Source organism: Mirounga angustirostris, unplaced genomic scaffold (genome assembly GCF_029215605.1).
Source record: "Mirounga angustirostris isolate CCGP_5_RB_7025 unplaced genomic scaffold, mMirAng1.0.hap1 SCAF_8, whole genome shotgun sequence".
In the NCBI taxonomy this organism is placed as follows: domain Eukaryota; kingdom Metazoa; phylum Chordata; class Mammalia; order Carnivora; family Phocidae; genus Mirounga; species Mirounga angustirostris.
Genome location: NW_026991716.1, coordinates 30,070,424 through 30,088,365, shown reverse-complemented (window position 1 = coordinate 30,088,365; position 17,942 = coordinate 30,070,424).

Here is a 17,942-nt window from a genome sequence, read left to right as displayed (position 1 = left end):
TAGATAGAATCTTATGATCTCCAGCCTGAAACTCAACTTCTGGTGAACATCACTGCCCCTCAAATTTCTCCAACGCTGCTCAGGGATCTCTGTCTTTTAAAGAAATAGCATGCCCCTCTATTTCTCTACCTCTGTACCCTTGGCTTGCCCTCAGTTATTTCTTACCAGGGCTCTCTGGGAAACACTTAGTGTTTAACAGCTCTATATCTGCGCCCATTCCAGCATCAATTTCAGGACTATTGAATGAGGACAAAAGAAATAAGGGACGTCCTCCTTCCTCCTCATCCTATTATTGACCCACCCACCCTCCACTTAAGAAGGGTGGCTTTTTTGATTTCAGGAAATCAGTCAAAAGGGGAAGCAGGAAAATTAGCTGAATTCCAACATAGGTTTGGGGTAAATGTTCAAGGAAAGAAGGAAAAAGCAAGCCCAAGACAAACTTTGAGGGGGAAGAATAGATGTCAGCTCTCTTCATCCTGGGAATAATGGGTACAGCAATTCATGTTACATTTTGGAGTTCCCTGAGTCTTTCAGATACAGTATTCATTAAATCAAAGCATATTATTGATCCCCTTCTGTGTTCTATGATAGGCACTGAAAGGATTCAGCAGACTAAATCGAAGTCCTTGATCTCATAGAGTAGACCTTTCATCTCACTGAATTCACACACCTTCCCCGTGAGGAGGTGTTCTTTCTGTTTCATATGCTTGAATAAGTAAATGAGTCCCAACAGCACACAGCCACTCAGTGGCTTGAAACTTCTCTGTCCACACTCACCTCTTGTTCCATGACTCCAGGCTGGGAGCTGTGGGACTATGTCAGTAGCTGTCTGTAGAGAAATAACAAGTTAATTCTAAGAAGTAAGAGTAAATTATTGGAAGACATGAAGGAAAAGCTGAACAGGCAGGCTTTGGAAAAGACAGAAGCCAGGACAGTTCCAGGATCTAGGTAGCAGGGACAAAGGGTCACGAGGCTCACAGGCAGGGAGCAACATGGTCTCCTGGCCTGGCTCCCTTTCCACTCAGACATCGCTGGTTCCCATGCAGGGCCCTTAACCAAGATCCTAAAGCTCTGTGAATGAGGATCGAGAAAAATTACATTTTATTTTCACTAACCTTGAACTGACATTTAGCATCTCCTCCGATGAAAAGTGTAAGCGACAAACGACAGCAGAATTGGCAGTACCTGTGACTGTCATCGATAGAAATCACAGATGTTTTTATATCACATCACCTTCCAGTTGCAGAAATTTCAAAATGTCATGTGTGCTCATCATTACTTTTTTTTCTTTAAGGTTTTATTTATTTATTTGACAGGGAGAGAGAGAGAGCACAAGTGGGGGGGCGGCAGGTAGAGGGAGAGGGAGAAGCAGGCTCCCCGTTGAGCCCTCATTATTACTTTATAGTTATGATAGTAGTTATACCTACACTGAATCTTATCATCTACCACACATTTTTTATTTTGATAACTGTGTTTTAATACAATTGTTTTCTTTTGTAATCCTATGTATTTTATTTTATGCAGTTGACACTCCATAGACTTCATCACACAGCCAAAGGGGTTCCAAACATAAAAAGGTTAATAACTCCTTGAGCTCCGATGAGATGGTGTAGTGTCCTGTTTTGTATTATTTTACAATCGTAGTAATTGGGAAGGTTTTCTTTGTGTTTAAACAAAATGCCCATATTTTCTTGTCTCCATTATTACTCGGTCCAATTATCCATTCATTCATCAAATATATAGGAAACACCTCTCCTGTACAAAGCTATGCTGCTCAAAACTCTGCTAGCGTGTGCAAAATAATCCTCACTTGCCATGGCTTCTCCCAATCTGGGAGAGGAGCTGGACTATTGACTCACATGCGCCCCCGGGCGGCAGTTTACTGACCGCAGGGCGGAGGGAGGGAGGGTTGCCCCGGTGCAGGCAGCAAGAGGGTGCGTGCTATAGACAATTTTAAGATAATACTGAAACTCACTTTTTTGTTCCCATGCACCAACCATTCTGCAACAGTGTTAGTGACAAAACACTCGTCCCTGTGGTGCTGCCCCCTTCCACTTCACCCTGGTTGGTTGGCCATTGCACACACGGGAGTTTAACGGTGTCCAGGTTACACACACACACTCCCACCCCCAGAGCCTTTTGAGACTTCCCTTTCTCTCTCTCAAACTCCCCATCCCAAATCTCACGTCACAACCCTCAGGGATCTGCAAACTTCTGGACGAGTCTACTTCAGGGCGAGCATCCAAGCCGCCTGTGAGCCCGGTGTCCACTCTTCCTGAGTGACAATAGTGTGACTGCCACATATCAAGGGCTTACTCTGTACAAGGCACTGCTTTTGCCCCCACTTTGTCAAATTTCTTCATTGGATGTTGCTTTTTCTATTTTATTTTATTATTTTTTTAAGATTTTATTTATTTTTGACAGAGAGAGAGAGCACAAGCAGGGGGAACAGCAGAGAGAGAGGGAGAAGCAGACTCCCTGCTGGAGCAGGGAGCCCAATGCGGGGCTCGATCACAGAACGCTGAGATCATGACCTGAGCCGAAGGCAGACGCTCAACCGTCTGAGCCACCCAGGCGCCCTGCTTTTTCTATTTTATTGGTGCCATCTCTTTACTGTTTCTTCGCTTTGCTGTGTTTGAGTTTGATATGCTAACCTTTTTTTAGTTGTTAAGATGAATTTCGAATCATTGGTTGTCAGCCCTGTCTCCTTTTCTAACATATGGACTCAATGCTTTAACTTCCCCTCTAAACACTGTTAGTCGTGTCTCACAATTTCTGATATCTTTGATCTCTTTCTATTGTTACTCAATTCAAAAGATTTCCTAATTTCTATTGTGGTAGCTTCCATAATCCAAGGATTATTTAGGAGTATATGGCTTGACATCTGAGCAGTTCAGTAGTTCAGTATTTTCTTATTTTATTCTTGATTTCTACCTCCTGGAAAACATATACTGAATGGTTTCAATCCTTTGATTTTTTTTGAAGCTTGTTCTGTGACATAGCATGGGGTAATTTTTAGTAAATAAAATTTGATATACAAAAGAATGTGGATTCTTTCGCTGTTGGGGGAAGTGTTCTATATTTGTCAAATAGGTCATGTTAATTGTGTTCTTCAGATGTTCAATATCCTTACTGATTTTTCCTTGTGGTTTTTTTTTTTTTCTATCAGTTATTGAGAAAGGTTTGCCAAAGCCACTCACTATGAATGTGGATTTTTCTTTTTTTTTCATTTAATTTTGTCAAATTCTGTTTGTGTATTTTCACATGCTTTGGATATATATGACACTGGGTTTGGGGAAGGGAAGGCGTCATGAGTTTATATCCTATTGTCTCTAAAATGGAATTAGGATCAGAGTTCAACTTTAAGTTCAGGATCTGGATCAGAGTCAGAGGATGTTGACACTGCTCCTGGGAGATAGCTACAGAGATGATCATGGAGTGTTCAGGCTCTAGGGCTCTTACCCGGGTACCTGCAGAGCCTCGGTATAGATCACCTGTAGGAAAGGGAGAGACAGCAGCTCCTTAAAGGGAATATGGATAGGCCAGGCCTGGGGCTAGTAGTCAGGAGGTGGGAGATTCCCCACGTCTGCACAGAGAAGACTTGAGAAGATGTTGTTTTCCCATTTATAACCCAAGATCCTATGGAGGACCTGACTATTAAGGACAGGACGGGTCAGTCCTTGGCCTCTGGTTGGCCTCATTAATAGTCCAGGATAAGTCCTGCAAATTTAGCATCTGTAGGCATTGTCACCAGCTCTTCCCTATGCCCCTGTGCTTGAGCCCTTTGGCAATTGCTTTTGACACCACCTGATTTCTTCCCCATCTCCACTTGTATCTTATTCTTCAAGAAATCTCTGGGTTTCCTGGTTACTCCAAGGTTTGATTAACTGCCTTGAAGCCTTCCCTCGTTCCAAGCTTCTTTTTCCTCCTTTACTTTCTGAAGACTTCTAATCGTTTTACCCGGAAGATGTCACTGTCTCCATTTTTATTTCTGAGTTTTCTCTGATTCTTTGCTCTGCAGCCCCAGGGCCTCATCCAGGACCTGCAGAGGGCAGACACCTAGGCTGAGCTGCTATAATTGTGGTGTGGAAAGTTGTCTTCTTGTGGTCTTTGCACTTCTTTTTTGAGGCAGCATATTCTTCCTTCAGCTTGGCACTTTGCAACCTTGACATGAACTTTGCAACCCCCAATTTGCATTTTTACCTGAAAACTTTAATGCAAGATTTGCAGATCCCCTCTTCAAGTAACAGCAGAGCCCATATCCTTTAAGATCTCTTTGGTTGTCTTTGCAAAGCTTGGTATCCTTGAGCTCCTTCCAAGGATCTCTCATAATAATGCAGGATTTGGAAAAGTTGTATCAATTCATCCACTGTAATGTTTGGAGGCAAATCAGACATAAAATACATTTGTGTTTCTATCTTCTTCAACATGAAACCATCTTGATTCTTCCTTTCTTTTATCTCTCCCCTTTTAGGATCAGTGGGTTTGGGGTTTTTCTTTGCAGAAGTTCCTCTGCATCCCTAGCGTTGATACCTTTGTACAATTCCAGAAGGGCTAGACTTGCCATCATTGGAGAAACCATAATTGGCCTGATACGTAGCAATCTAACCTTCTGTGATCTCAGGGAATGAAGCCTTCTCATCCAGATCCCACTTAGAGGAAGTATCAGCCAGCTGCTACCCGAAAGAATCCCTTTTTTCACTGGGATTTCTTGGTGTCTCCATATAATTCTTGCATTCCCACCTGCTCATGAAACTCGTCCTTCCCATCCAAGTGGTTGCTGCTTGTGTTTTCCACCTAGCACAGGGGCAGGGTCCAAGTGGGTGAGGACGCTGGGGCGCCAGGCCTGGGAGCCACCACCAAATGTGTGTGAGACAACTACCCAGACATTTAACACTTGAAGTCATTTAATGCCCACAGTAGCCCTGGGGGGTCGGTACTCTAGTGATCTCCATTTTACAGAAGAGGCAATGGAGGCCCAGAGAGACCTTGTCCAACGTTATAGACAGCTGGAATGTGACAAGGCTGGGATTTGAATGCGGTCAGCTCTGCTCTATAGGCCACATCCTTTTTTTTTTTTTTTTTTTTTTAAGTTTATTTACCGGGGCCACCTGGGTGGCTCAGTTGGTTGAGAGTCTGCCTTTGGCTCAGGTCATGATCCCAGGGACCTGGGATCAAGCCCCAGGTTGGGCTCCCTGCTCAGCAGGGAGCCTGCTTCTCTCTCTCCCTCTGGCCTTCCCCCTGCTTGTGTTCTCTCTCTCTCTCTCAAATAAATAAATAAAATCTTTTTTTTAAAGTTTATTTATTAATTTTGAGTAATCTCTACACCCAACATGGGGCTCAAACTCATCACCCCGAAATTGAGAGTCACATGCTCTTCCGATTGAGCCAGCCAGGCTCCCCTAGAGACCACATCCTTAATCACCACTTTTTACCTCTTCTGAGAGACTAAATGAAATCCAGCCTGCCTCCTAACCCTGTTTTGATCATTTAAGTGAAAATGTAAATGCCCTAGCCTACCTACTCCATAACATTGTTGTCTCCATGACACTGTGTACTCTGCTCCTGACCCAGCCCTCCACTTGCCCCCTCCCTAAGCTACCCTCATGCCCTCTAATAAACTGCAGACCTCCTCATACCCTTGACTTCTTAGCGTACTCTCTTCACTTCCTGGCTTTAGCTGAAATGTAGCTCTCCCCTGGGGGCACTACCTCCTTTGCTGTCTTCTGAAATAAGAGCTGTTTATTTTCTTTTTTTTTTTTTCCTAAGATTTTATTTATTTATTTGAGAGTGAGAATGAGAGAGAGAGAGAGCATGAGAGGGGGAGGGTCAGAGGGAGAAGCAGACTCCCTGCCGAGCAGGGAGCCCGATGCGGGACTCGATCCAGGGACTCCAGGATCGTGACCTGAGCCGAAGGCACTCGCTTAACCGACTGAGCCACCCAGGCGCCCCCCAATGGTTATTCTCTTAATGTAAGCATGGCATTGTGGTTACATAGGAGAAAGTCCCCATTTTTAGGATGTGTATGCTGAAGTATTAAAGTGTGAAGCATCATGATTTCCTAAATTTTCACGTGGCTCAAGAATATGTATAAATACTGGGGCACCTGAGTGGCTCAGTCAGTTAAGCGCCCGACTCTTGGTTTCGGCTCAGGTCATGATCTTGGGGTCATGGGATGGAGCCCCGCGTCGGGCTCTGCACTCAGCACGGAGTCTGCTTGAGAGATTCTCTCTCACTCTCCCTCTGCTCCTCCCCACTTTGTGCTCTCTCTTTCTCAAATAAATAAATACATAAAATCTTTTTAAGAAGTATATAGATAGGGTGCCTGGGTGGCTCAGATGGTTAAGCGTCTGCCTTCGGCTCAGGTCATGATCCCGGAGTCCAAGGATCGAGTCCCGCATTGGGCTCCCCGCTCTGCGGGAAGTCTGCTTCTCCCTCTGCCTCTCTCTCTCTCTCTCATGAATAAGTAAATAAAATATTAAAAAAAAAAAGAAGTATATAGATATATAAATATTTGTATGTATGTATAAATGAGAATTGTTAAATCTAAGTAAAGTAGTGGATGCACAAATGATAATTATACTATACTTTCAACTTTTCTGTATTGAAACTTTTCATAATAAAAAGTTGGGGGAAAATTCTCTATCCCCTCACTTCCACTCACTCCTCAGCCCTTTCAGGTGGGTATCCACCTCTCTCATGCTGCTCAACTGCTTTTGCAACGGCTTCTGTCATTAAATCAATTTTTTCATTTTCCCCTGCTTGAATTCCCACCAGTAGTCAACTGTGTTGATCAATTCTTTCTTGAAACATTATTTTCCTTTGGTTTCCAGGACTGAGCACTCTTCTGATTTTCTTCCTCTCCTTCTGGCTGCTCCTTGCTTCTTTGTGGGCTCATCCTGTACTATCTGGCCATAGTGGAATTCATCAAGGGCAGTGAGTCCCGAACCCCTCTTCTTGTGTTATATTCTCCCTCCAGGGGACCCATCACACCTGACCCATGGCTTCAACTGCTATCAGCCGATCACTCTCAAGTTTCTATTCTTTCTCTGATCTCCAGTCTTGTGTCTCTGACTGCCTACATGGCAACCCTACTTGGATGCCTCAAAGGTACCACAAACTTAGCATATTTGGAACTTGATCATGATCTTGCCCACAAACAGTATCATCACCATATCCAGACCACAAGGGCCTAGCCCTGGCCACATACTTTGGGGGCCCTTACTTATCACACACTACATTTATTAAATGACACCCAGGCACTTGGGATCTGGCCCTCAGTGCTGGCAACAGCACAACCTGAAACCCTGCACATCTGCTCTCATAATTAACACTGTTTGGGCCCTAGGGAAATGCTTCTGCAATCTCTTGCCCTGCATCCTGGAAACAAAAGATGACTACAACCGAATCCTGTGAAAGTTTAGGCTATGCCTCTGCCAGATTCGGAGGTGCACGCTGGTTTGGTGTTAGGCAGGATTTAAGTGGCAGAAGCACTTAGGTAAGAGAAAATGCAACTTAATTAATTTGTCAAATATTACCTCTCAAGTGGCATGATAAAGTATCATTTCCCAATAGTGTTGAGTGTCCATTATTTCTTGCTTCTCTTTGTGTTCCAGAGGTATTGATTTAGGTTGTGCTGCATTCACAATAGTTGCAAATGACAACTGAGGAACATTTTGCAATATTAAATGATTTTTATTACTGTTAAACTTGTATGCATGTAGGTGTAGACAGAACTTCTGTGAGGTATGACATTGATTTTGTTTGGTAAGTGGATGAACATTGAATACTAGATTATAGTTTGATTTCTATAAAGCTATCTAATAAGGATTTTTAAGGTAAGCAAAAAAAAAGCTTTATTTAAATTAGTTTGATTTAGAATATTAATATTTATTAATTATAATTTTTATTTTGCCTTTTTCAATACATAATTTTGAACATTTTAGAAGAAAATAACTTTTATAACGTCTACTAAAATGATTTTTAAGTTTTTTTTACATTTACGTATTTTGGTAAAAATACATTTACATTTTGTAAATGTTGGCTATAATCATATATATATTTTTAAACCATAGATCATTGAGAACGAGTTTGAAATTATGACAGAAATAGAAACTACTGAAATTATGATATAAGTAGAAACTATGGGGCACCTGGGTGGTTCAGTCGGTGGTTAAGCTAACCGGTTAAGTGTCTGCCTTTGGCTCAGGTCATGATCTCAGGGTCCTGGGTGAGCCTGTTTCTCACCCTCCCGCTCCCCCTGCTTGTGCCCTCTCTCATTGTCAAATAAATAAATAAAAATCTTTTTTGAAAAAAGAAGTAGAAACTATGAATGTGGAACTCAAAGAAAAATGGAACATCTTCAAAGAAGCAATCTACTGAAATTTTTATTTTTATTTATTATTTTTTAAGATTGTATTTATTTGACAGAGTGAGAGAGACAGCGAGAGAGGGAACACAAGCAGGGGGAGTGGGAGAGGGAGAAGCAGGCCCCCTGATGAGCAGAGAGCCTGATGCAGGGCTTGATCTCAGGACTCTGGGATCATGACCTGAGCCAAAGGCAGCCGCTTAACTGACTGAGCCACCCAGGCGCCCCTCTACTGAAATTTTTAAAAACTGAGAAGAGGGACACCTGGGTGTTTCAGTCGCTTAAGTGTCTGCCTTTGGCTTAGGTCATGATCCCAGGGTCCTGAGATCAAGCCCTGCATTGGGCTCACTGCTCAATGGGGAGCCTGCTTCTCCCTCTCTCTCTGCCTGCCACTCTGCCTATTTGTGCTCTCTCTGTCAAATAAATAAATAAAATCTTAAAAAAAAACTGAGAAGAGTACAAATGGAGGCCACATGTATCTTCATTGTTTTGATCCATAACTAAATCAGTAAAGAATATGAAGTTGTGTGAATTTTATTGACCTATTCAAGTTGTAGATTTGATAAAATCATTTTTCTCAAATTCATAAGCTCAACAGGGAGATTAAGTCCCTGCAGCTTCTATTCTTTATTTGTACTCTGTATCCAGACCCCTCACATGTCAGGGTTCTCTCTCTTCCCCTTGGGAGGCTTGCTCCCCAGGAACCCAGCCATCAGGGGTAGGAGGCCACAGCCTCAACTAAGGTTTCAACCAACTGCCAGCATCAGCTGTCAGACATGCAGATGAAAGCCTTCAGATGATTTCAGCTCCCAGCCATTCAGTCACTTCCAGTGCAGTCCCCACACATTGTAGGGCAGAGACACGTGGCCCCAACTGTGCCCTGCCCAAATTCCTAGCTGTAGAATACATGGGATAATGCATGGTTATTGCTATTCTAAGCCATTAAAGTTTGGGTACTTTGTTACACAGCATGGGTAACTAATACAACCTCCTCAATTCAGTGCCATCAGCTCTACTTCCTGCCCTCCTAATGAACCTGCTCTCACTAAGGTTGAACATGGTAGATCTTCCCTTTTCCAACTCTAATGGACATTTTTCATCTTCATTTTGTTTTTTCTTCCCTGGAGCATTTGACCTTATTGACTACCCTTTGAAGTTCTTTTCCCTGCTGGTTTTTGTGAAACCACTCTCTTGCTCTCTCTCCCTCTCATTTGTCCTTTTACCTCTCTTCCTGGCCTTTCTCAGGCTACTTTCCATGACTTGGTCCAGGCCCCCTTCTTTCCTTATCTGCACAGTTCTTTAAGGCACTCTCATACCATCACTATGCTGGTGACTCTGAAATGTGTATTTTTAGCCCCCATTTCTCCTTTAACCTTTACTCCTAGATATCTGTCTCATGAATCTTTCCATCTGAATGTCCCCAGTTGCTTAAAAATTAATGTTTCAATTTAAACTTATTGTGCAAGCATTGAATATTCCCTAATTTGAAATTTGTCTTTTCTTCCAAACCTGCTCCTTCTTCATTATTCCTGGTTTCAGTAGACAAAATCACCAACCACCCGGTTGCCCAAGCCAGAATCCTGGAAGGATCCCCAGGCCACACTCTTTCTTGCCTCCCCCCTCCCATTCCCATTCTAATAACCAAGTCCTAGAGAGTTTACTGTCTAGCTAATCAGAATAGCATTACATTATGAACCCTGAGGCCACTGCCTGCCTACCTACCTCTGGCCTTTCCCCAGCCCTGGGCACCATGTGCCCACCCACTTCACAAATGAATCACAAGTGCTCCCTGGGACTTGGGGCCTCTGCTTAGGACATCTCCTGGTCATTCTTGACCTACTCCCCCAGTCTTGCTTCTTTCCAGCTCCCAACTCTAGCTCCAACCTTAATCTCATCTCTGGACTTCTGGATTCCAGGGCTAGAGCCAATTTCCCCCAATGGATTGTGACATGGCCTTCAGTTCTCTATATGCTTCAGAGATGGTCTTTATCCTACTTTCTGCCCTTGAACCTAACCCCGAATCAGCCACTTGGCCAGCTGTGCTAGTCCCGATGAGGAAGGAATGCAGCACTGCTCCCGGGTGTCCCCACCCAGACCTTTGAAGATGTTTCTTTACTGGTCTTCTGCTTCTAGTTTGCCATCTCCTCTAGTCCATGCTCCTCCCAGCTGCTGGAGGGATGCTTCTGAAGTGAAAACCAGAACCTCTCACTCTCCTACTCACAATTCCTTGATGGCTACCTCTCCCCTGCAGGTAAAATCTCCACTTGTTCACCTGGCACACAAGGCCCTTCAGGATCTGACTTAAGATATGAAGTAGGGTGGAAAGAACACAGCTTGTACAGAGTGGCTTTGAACCTTGGCTCTGCCATTTTTTGGCTCTATGATCTCTGGCAAGTTACTCTGGACCACGACTTCCTCATGTACAAAATGAGAGAGGGATGTTTTGAGGACTCATGATTTATATGATTTTGTGAAGCATGTATCACTGAGCCTGGCACATGGTAAGTGCTCAAGAAATGTTAGAGATTGTTCTCTACCTTCCCTCCCATCTTTGTGCTTTATGTTCCCATCAGCAAAACTGACTTACTTGGGGGTCCTTGATTATGCACACTTTTCATCATCCACGCTGTGTGCATGCTTTTTCCTCCTTCTGGAAAGTTTACCACTTACCGTCCACTCCCCCTCCACAAAGAAAGCCAATGTATGCCTTTTTTAAGAATTAGCTCAAATCTCAAATGCTATGGACCCATCTCTGACTCTTCTAGGTAGAGTGAGATCTCTTTTTTCTAATGCTGCCTGTTTTAGTTATCTATCCCTGTTCCATAGCCACCCTAATATTTAGCATTTTAACAGAAATGTATTCTCACAATTCTGCAAGTTAATTGGGCAGCTCTGCTTCAGTTAGTGTTTGGCCGGGGCACTGGGGTGGTGGGATGTCCCAGCCTCATCACTTGGCAAGCAGTTGACACTGGCTGCAGCTGGAGCTCAGCCACTGCTGGCATCTATGGGCTTCGGGTCTGCCTCATATGGTTCTCTCAGTGGCTGCTCGGGCTTCCTCACAACATGGTGACCGGGTCCCGAGGAGGCACGTTCCAGGTGCCAAAAGTGGGACCTGCAGATCTCATAAGACCCAACCTCAGAAGTTACACGTTCACTCCTGCCACATTCTGTTGGTCAAAACAGGTCACAGGGCCAACCCAGACTCCAGGGAAGGGGGGATAGACTGGACGTCGTAATGGGAGGAGGGACAAAGAATCTGCTGCCATCTTCAATCCCCCATGCTCCCACTGCACTCTGTCACTCACCTTTATTGTAGCTCTAATTACAGTGTACTTTTAAGACCTGCTCCTGCATCTGTCTCTGTGCCAGGCTCCGTCTCAGAGCTCAGAAAATGGCAACCCACTCAAGTATTTCATTTGGTTCCCAATGTGCTTTTATGATTCTTTTGAATTAATTACAACACTTAAAAATGGAGAAATTTTATTAAAAAATTGGGATTTATAGTTCTTTTAGAAAAAAAAAGCTTTAAATGAGGCAATGCTAGCTTTGAATTCCTACACGGCAACACCCGACCAGGAGCTGCTGCCTCTCCAGACAACCTTGCACCCAGGGCGCCTGGGTGGCTCAGTCAGTGAAGCGTCTGCCTGTGGCTCAGGTCATAATCCCAGGGTCCTGGAATGGAGCCCCAAGTTGGGCTCCTTGCTCAGTGGGGAGTCTGCTTCTCCCTCTGCCTCCCCCCCTACTCTTTTCATGCTCACTCTCTCTCTCTTTCTTAAATAAATAAATAAAATCTTAAAAAACAAAACCTTGCATTTGGCACATTACCTGCCTGGCCTTCACAGAAATGTGAATTTGCCACCTTCAATTTTAGTTCCTTGAAGGCAGAGTTTGGAGCATCTCAGACACTGGGCACTTTCATTGCCAGGTAAGGTTTTGTTGTTGTTTTTTTTTTTAACTTATTTTTAAAGATTTTATTTATTTATTTGTCCGAGAGAGAGAGCGAGCACAAGCAGGGGGAGCAGCAGGCAGAGGGCGAGGGAGAAGCAGGCTCCCCGCTGAGCAAGGAGCCCGATGTGGGGCTTGATCCCAGGACCCCAGGATCATGACCTGAGGCGAAGGCAGTCGCCTAACCAACTGAGCCACCTGGGTGCCCCTTATTTTATTTTCAAAGATTTTATTTTTAAGTAATCTCTACACCCAATGTGGGGCTCAAATTCATAACTCTGCTATCAAGAGTCACAAGCTCCACCGACTGAGCCAGCAAGGTATCCCTATCAGAGTTATTTTAATTTTGCTGAGTTAGTATGTGTAAAATTGTATCTCACGGTTTTGATTTGCATTTGTTCATTACTAATGAAGTTGAGCATCTTTTCTTATATTTATTGGCCATTTGGTTTTCCTTTTTGGTGACTTGCCTATTCATAGCTTTTGCTCATTTTCTCCTGCCTTGTCCTTTTCCTAGTGATCTGCAAGAGTTCTATATAAATCCCAGATACCAAACTTTCGTCGATCATATAGGTTGTAAATATTCTCCAAATCTGTGGCTTGTATTTTTATTTTGTTGTGGTGTCTCTTATTTTATAAAAGTTAAAAAAATTAAAGATATAGTCATATGTGTCTATATTTCCCTTTATTGTTTGTGCTCTTTGTATCTTGTTTAAGAAATCCTTCCCTACCATGATATCATCAGTATATTATCTTACAGTTTCTTCAAACAGTTTAAAATTTTGTTTTTCACATATTTAAACCACCTAAAATTGGTTTTGGGGTATGTTGTAATGTAGGGATCTATTTTTTTTCTATTTGGATAGCCAATTAATTCAAGACAGTTTAACAGATAGTCCATCCTTTTCCACCAATTTATGTCACTTTTGTCATATGCCAAGTTCTCAAGTCTTTGAAGGTCTGAGTCCAAGAAGTTCTACTCTATAAAAATGGTCTATTTATTTGCCCATGTGCCAGGACTATACTGTTTGATCACTCTGGCTTTATAGTAAAGTTGTGATTATGGTACAGCTAGCCTCTCGTATTCTTCCATTTCAAACTGGTGTTGGCTTTTCTTGGCTATTTACTTCTTTATAAGAATTTTAAGGACAGTTTTTTTTTTCTCTCTCTCTTTAATGACTTTATTTATTTGACAGGGAGAGAGCAAGAGAGCCACCTGGGCACCCAGTTAGCTAGAGTTTTTGAAAAATAATAAATTCCTGGGGTGCCTGGGTGGCTCAGTCATTAAGCGTCTGCCTTCGGCTCAGGTCATGATCCCAGCATCCTGGGATCGAGCCCCACATCAGGCTCTCTGCTCCACAGGAAGCCTGCTTCTCCCTCTCCCACTCCTGCTTGTGTTCCTGCTGTCACTGTCTCTCTGTCAAATAATAAGTAAAATCTTTAAAAAAATAAATAATAAATTCCTGTTAAACTTTATCCAATGTGTTCTCTGTACCTATTGGGACAATCTTTATTTTCCTTTTAATATGACAAATTGTACATATCATTAATAGAATTTTAAAGTACACCATCCTTGTGTTCCTGCAATAAAGCCTGCTGGTCACGCATACACACACACACACACACACACACACACTTGCACAAACTCCACCAGATTCAGTTTGCTAATATCTTATTTAGGATTTTAGTCTTTCTTTTTTAAAGATTTTATTTATTTGTTTGAGAGCGAGAGAATGAGCAGTGGGGAGGGGCAGAAGGAGAGAGAGAAGCAGACGATGCAGGCTGATCCCAGGACCTGGAGATCATGACCTGAGCTGAAGGCAGAGGCTTAACTAACTGAGCCACCCAGGCACCCCTAGGATTTTAGTCTTATAAGTGTAATTGTCCCTCTTTTTCTGTTGTCTGCTACAGTTTGTATAAGTAAATGAAAAAAAATGGTTTTTGATAGTTGGCAAAATAGGGACACCTGGCTGGCTCAGTCTATAGAACATGTGACTCTCGCTCTTGGGGTCATGAGTTCAAGCTTCATGTTAGGTGTAGAGCTTACTTTAAAAAAAAATAGTTGGTAGAATAATACATCTATAAAACCATCTAGATAGGGGTGTGTGTGTGTTTTAACTTCTCATTCCATTTATTAGAATTATAGATCTGTTCAGGTTTTCTATTTCTTCTTGAGTCAACTTTGTCCACTTTTCATATGATTTCCCCACCTCTTCAGGACCAAGACCTCATCTCCCATCTTTTGGTGGCTGGTAAAACATTTTTAGTTCATAGAACCAATTCTTTCCCAGTCCCCTTCTAGCAACCATTGCCATGGTCAACTTATTATCTGGCTTTCAGTTTTCTTTGTTTCTAGCACTTGGGATTTTATTTTCCTTTTGAGAACTCAGTCATGTTTACTTTCCCCCCCATATTTCATCCAGTATTTCCAGGTGATGGTGCGTTTAGATATTCTAAGTCCTCCATCTTGCTTGATTCTGAAGTTGTTCCCATTTTATAGATAAGAAAGCTAGGGTTCAGAGTGATTTAACAGCCTGTTGAAGATTGCACCACTAATACTTTTAACCTAGTAATTGAACCCAGATATTATGGTTCTAGATCCTGTGCTGTTGCCACATTATTCCATGCTGCCTTCTGAAGCCAATGAAGCAAGACCAGAAAGGGACATTGCAAAGCTAAAGGGAAGGAGGGTCTCATAGGCAAGATGGAGGAGGCCTGAGATGAAGGTGGAACTGTGTAGATGGACAAAGCTAGGAAATATGGAGGAAGTAATGGTGTTAAGAAAATGGCATATGGGATTCCTGGGCCGCAACTGTTGGAGGGAGAATCATGGCCTCAAACCATCCTCTCTGAGATACTGAAATATGTAGCCCTCTAGCCAGATCCTGTCATGCATGCATCCATTAAACCAATATTTTAACTCAATATTTATGGAGTTCGAGGTCCCCTGTGTATGACAAGAGTGAGCATCTGTAGTCACGATCCCTGCCCTCAGGGAGCTTACATCCTTCAGAGAGACAGACCTCCATCAAATTATGAACAAATGTTGAACTGCAACTTTGCCAAGTGCCTCTGAGGAAAGGCACACCTTGGTGTGGGAGCTCAGAAAAGGGGAATCTGACCCAGGAAGGAAGGGCAGGGTACCTTTCCTGAGGATGTGGCAGAGACACTGAGATCTGAAGAATGAAGAGGAGCTAGCTAAAAGAGAAATGGGAGAAAGAGCCTTTCAGGCTGTGGGCCCAGGCTGCACAAAGTCTCTCTGCAGGATGAAGCGCTGAGTGGACTGGAAGTGGAGCCCTCCCACTGGGAGAGTGGTGGGAGAAGAATCTGGAGAGGCCGGCAGAGCCACACCTGGCAGGGCCTTAGAGGCCAGGTTAAGGACTTGGGTTTTTAACCTAAGATCAGTGGGAAACCACAGAGTGGGTTTAAGCAGAGTGCCTGAAACAATCAGATTTGCATTTCAAAAAGGCCTCTTAACTCAGGTGTGCCGTGTGTCTTAGAGAAGGCCATTGTCAAGCTCTCCAGCTACTGCAGTGATTCAGAGTGGAGCCAGATGGTCCAGATGGTGGCTGGACCAGGGAGGTGGAGGGATGGAGAAGAGGGACAGACTTGAGAGCTATCGTAGTGGATACAACTGATTGGAGTAGAGGTGGATTCAGTACTGAGATGCTCACCACAAACACCACTACATCACATCCTTCGATGGCAAGGGCCACATCATATGCCTGTTTGTAATACCCGGATCTCAGAACAGCCCTCGTTAGGTGGTGGACTTGGTACGCACTTCCTGAAAAGGTGAAACTGACTAGCGGTCTCCCAAGTGATCCTCTTACCTCTAACTTTCTTTCATTCCTTCTTGAAAAAATCAAGTGTCAATAATCAGCCTCTCTGATACATCCATAGGGAGAACTCTGACAAATTCTAAAGAGTATACTTTGGGGGGGAGTTTATGCAAGAACTAAGGTCTACCTTATCCTTTAACATGAACAGTAACAGGGGCACCTGGGTGGCTCAGTCGGTTAAGCGTCTGCCTTCGGCGCAGGTCATGATCCCAGGGATCCTGGGATCGAGTCCCACATCAGGCTCCCTGCTCGGCAGGAAGCCTGCTTCTCCCTCTCCCGCTCCCCCTGCTTGTATTCCCTCTCTCGCTGTCTCTCTCTCTGTCAAATAAATAAATAAAACCTTTAAAAAAACAAAACAGAACAAAACAAAAAACATGAACAATAACAATAATCTTACTGCGAGTGTTGTCCAAGGAAGGAACTCCCCCAACAGAACCTTCTAAAAGGGTGAATGGTAACAGCACCCTCGTCAGTGCCCGGCTGGGGTCAGACTGTTCAAAACCATCTGCCCAGCACAAGAAGAGGACATTAAGCAAACAATTTTATGGAAGAAGTGCAAATAGCCAGACATGAAGTGTTTATCTTGGAGCTTGACAACATGGGGCGGGGGTGGGGGTGGGAGACACAAATTGTAGAAGAGATGAGTGGTCTCCCTGGCGACATTTGTACCTGAAGGCGGTCCTAAGTTTTTTTGAGATGTCTGTTGTGTGTATTGTCTCACACAGTCCTTTTTTTTTTTTTTTTTAAGATTTTATTTATTTGAGAGAGAGAATGAGATAGAGCATGAGAGGGGGGAGGGTCAGAGGGAGAAGCAGACTCCCTGCTGAGCAGGGAGCCCGATGTGGGGCTCGATCCTGGGGCTCCAGGATCATGACCTGAGCCGAAAGCAGTCGCTTAACCAACTGAGCCACCCAGGCGCCCTCACACAGTGCTCTTACTTTGTGCTCAGATGCATGATTTGCTATGGTTTGGGGACTGAGAAGCCTGAGCAAGGGAAAAGTGGGAGATGTATGGGTAAGGGAGAAAGAGGCTCCTTTCCTTCTCACCCCTCCACCAAAGACTTTCTTCTTCCCTTCTCATCCATCCTGGCCCGGTCCCACCTCCTCTGTGAGGCCCTACCCAACCACCCTACAGGTTCCCAGAGATCCCCTGCTCCAGAGGTGTGGGGCCCCTTCTGCATGGGGCACTTGCCGTTCACCCTATGCGGAGGGAGCTAACTCTCATGGAGCATCTACTGCAGTGCTTCTCTGTCTTGGTGCACATCAGAATCACAGGGAGGGTTTGTTAAAACACAATGCCCCACCCCCACCCCCTCCGGAGTTTCATGTGTAAGGACCTTCCGTTTAAGTGTCAGGGTGAAGATTTACTCCCAGGTCTCCTTGACTCTAGTAACCTTTCTTTCTCTGCCTTGCTCCTTTGCATAGTTAGTTATTCTCCTGCATGTATCTAGTTCCTCAACAAAACAGTCAAGTTCTTTTTTGTATACTTTGTATCTCCTGCTTTGTCTAACCTATATCTGCGGGCTTAATTGACAGGAGACTGAAGGATTTGGGCAACTAACCCAGGGAAGCTCCCGGTGCAACAGAATCTGAGCTGCTCCCCATCCCACAACACCTCCTTCTCCCAGCACTAGGGAAGGAGAACACCTGGTCAAGGAGGGTAGTTATTTTTCCTTCCTGCGCAGGTAAGGGAGACGCCTAGGGCAACAGTTTGGTACAGTTTGGTATGTCTCCCACATGATGTCACCGAAATAAACACCTGTTTATCTTCGAAGTTCAGTCATGTAG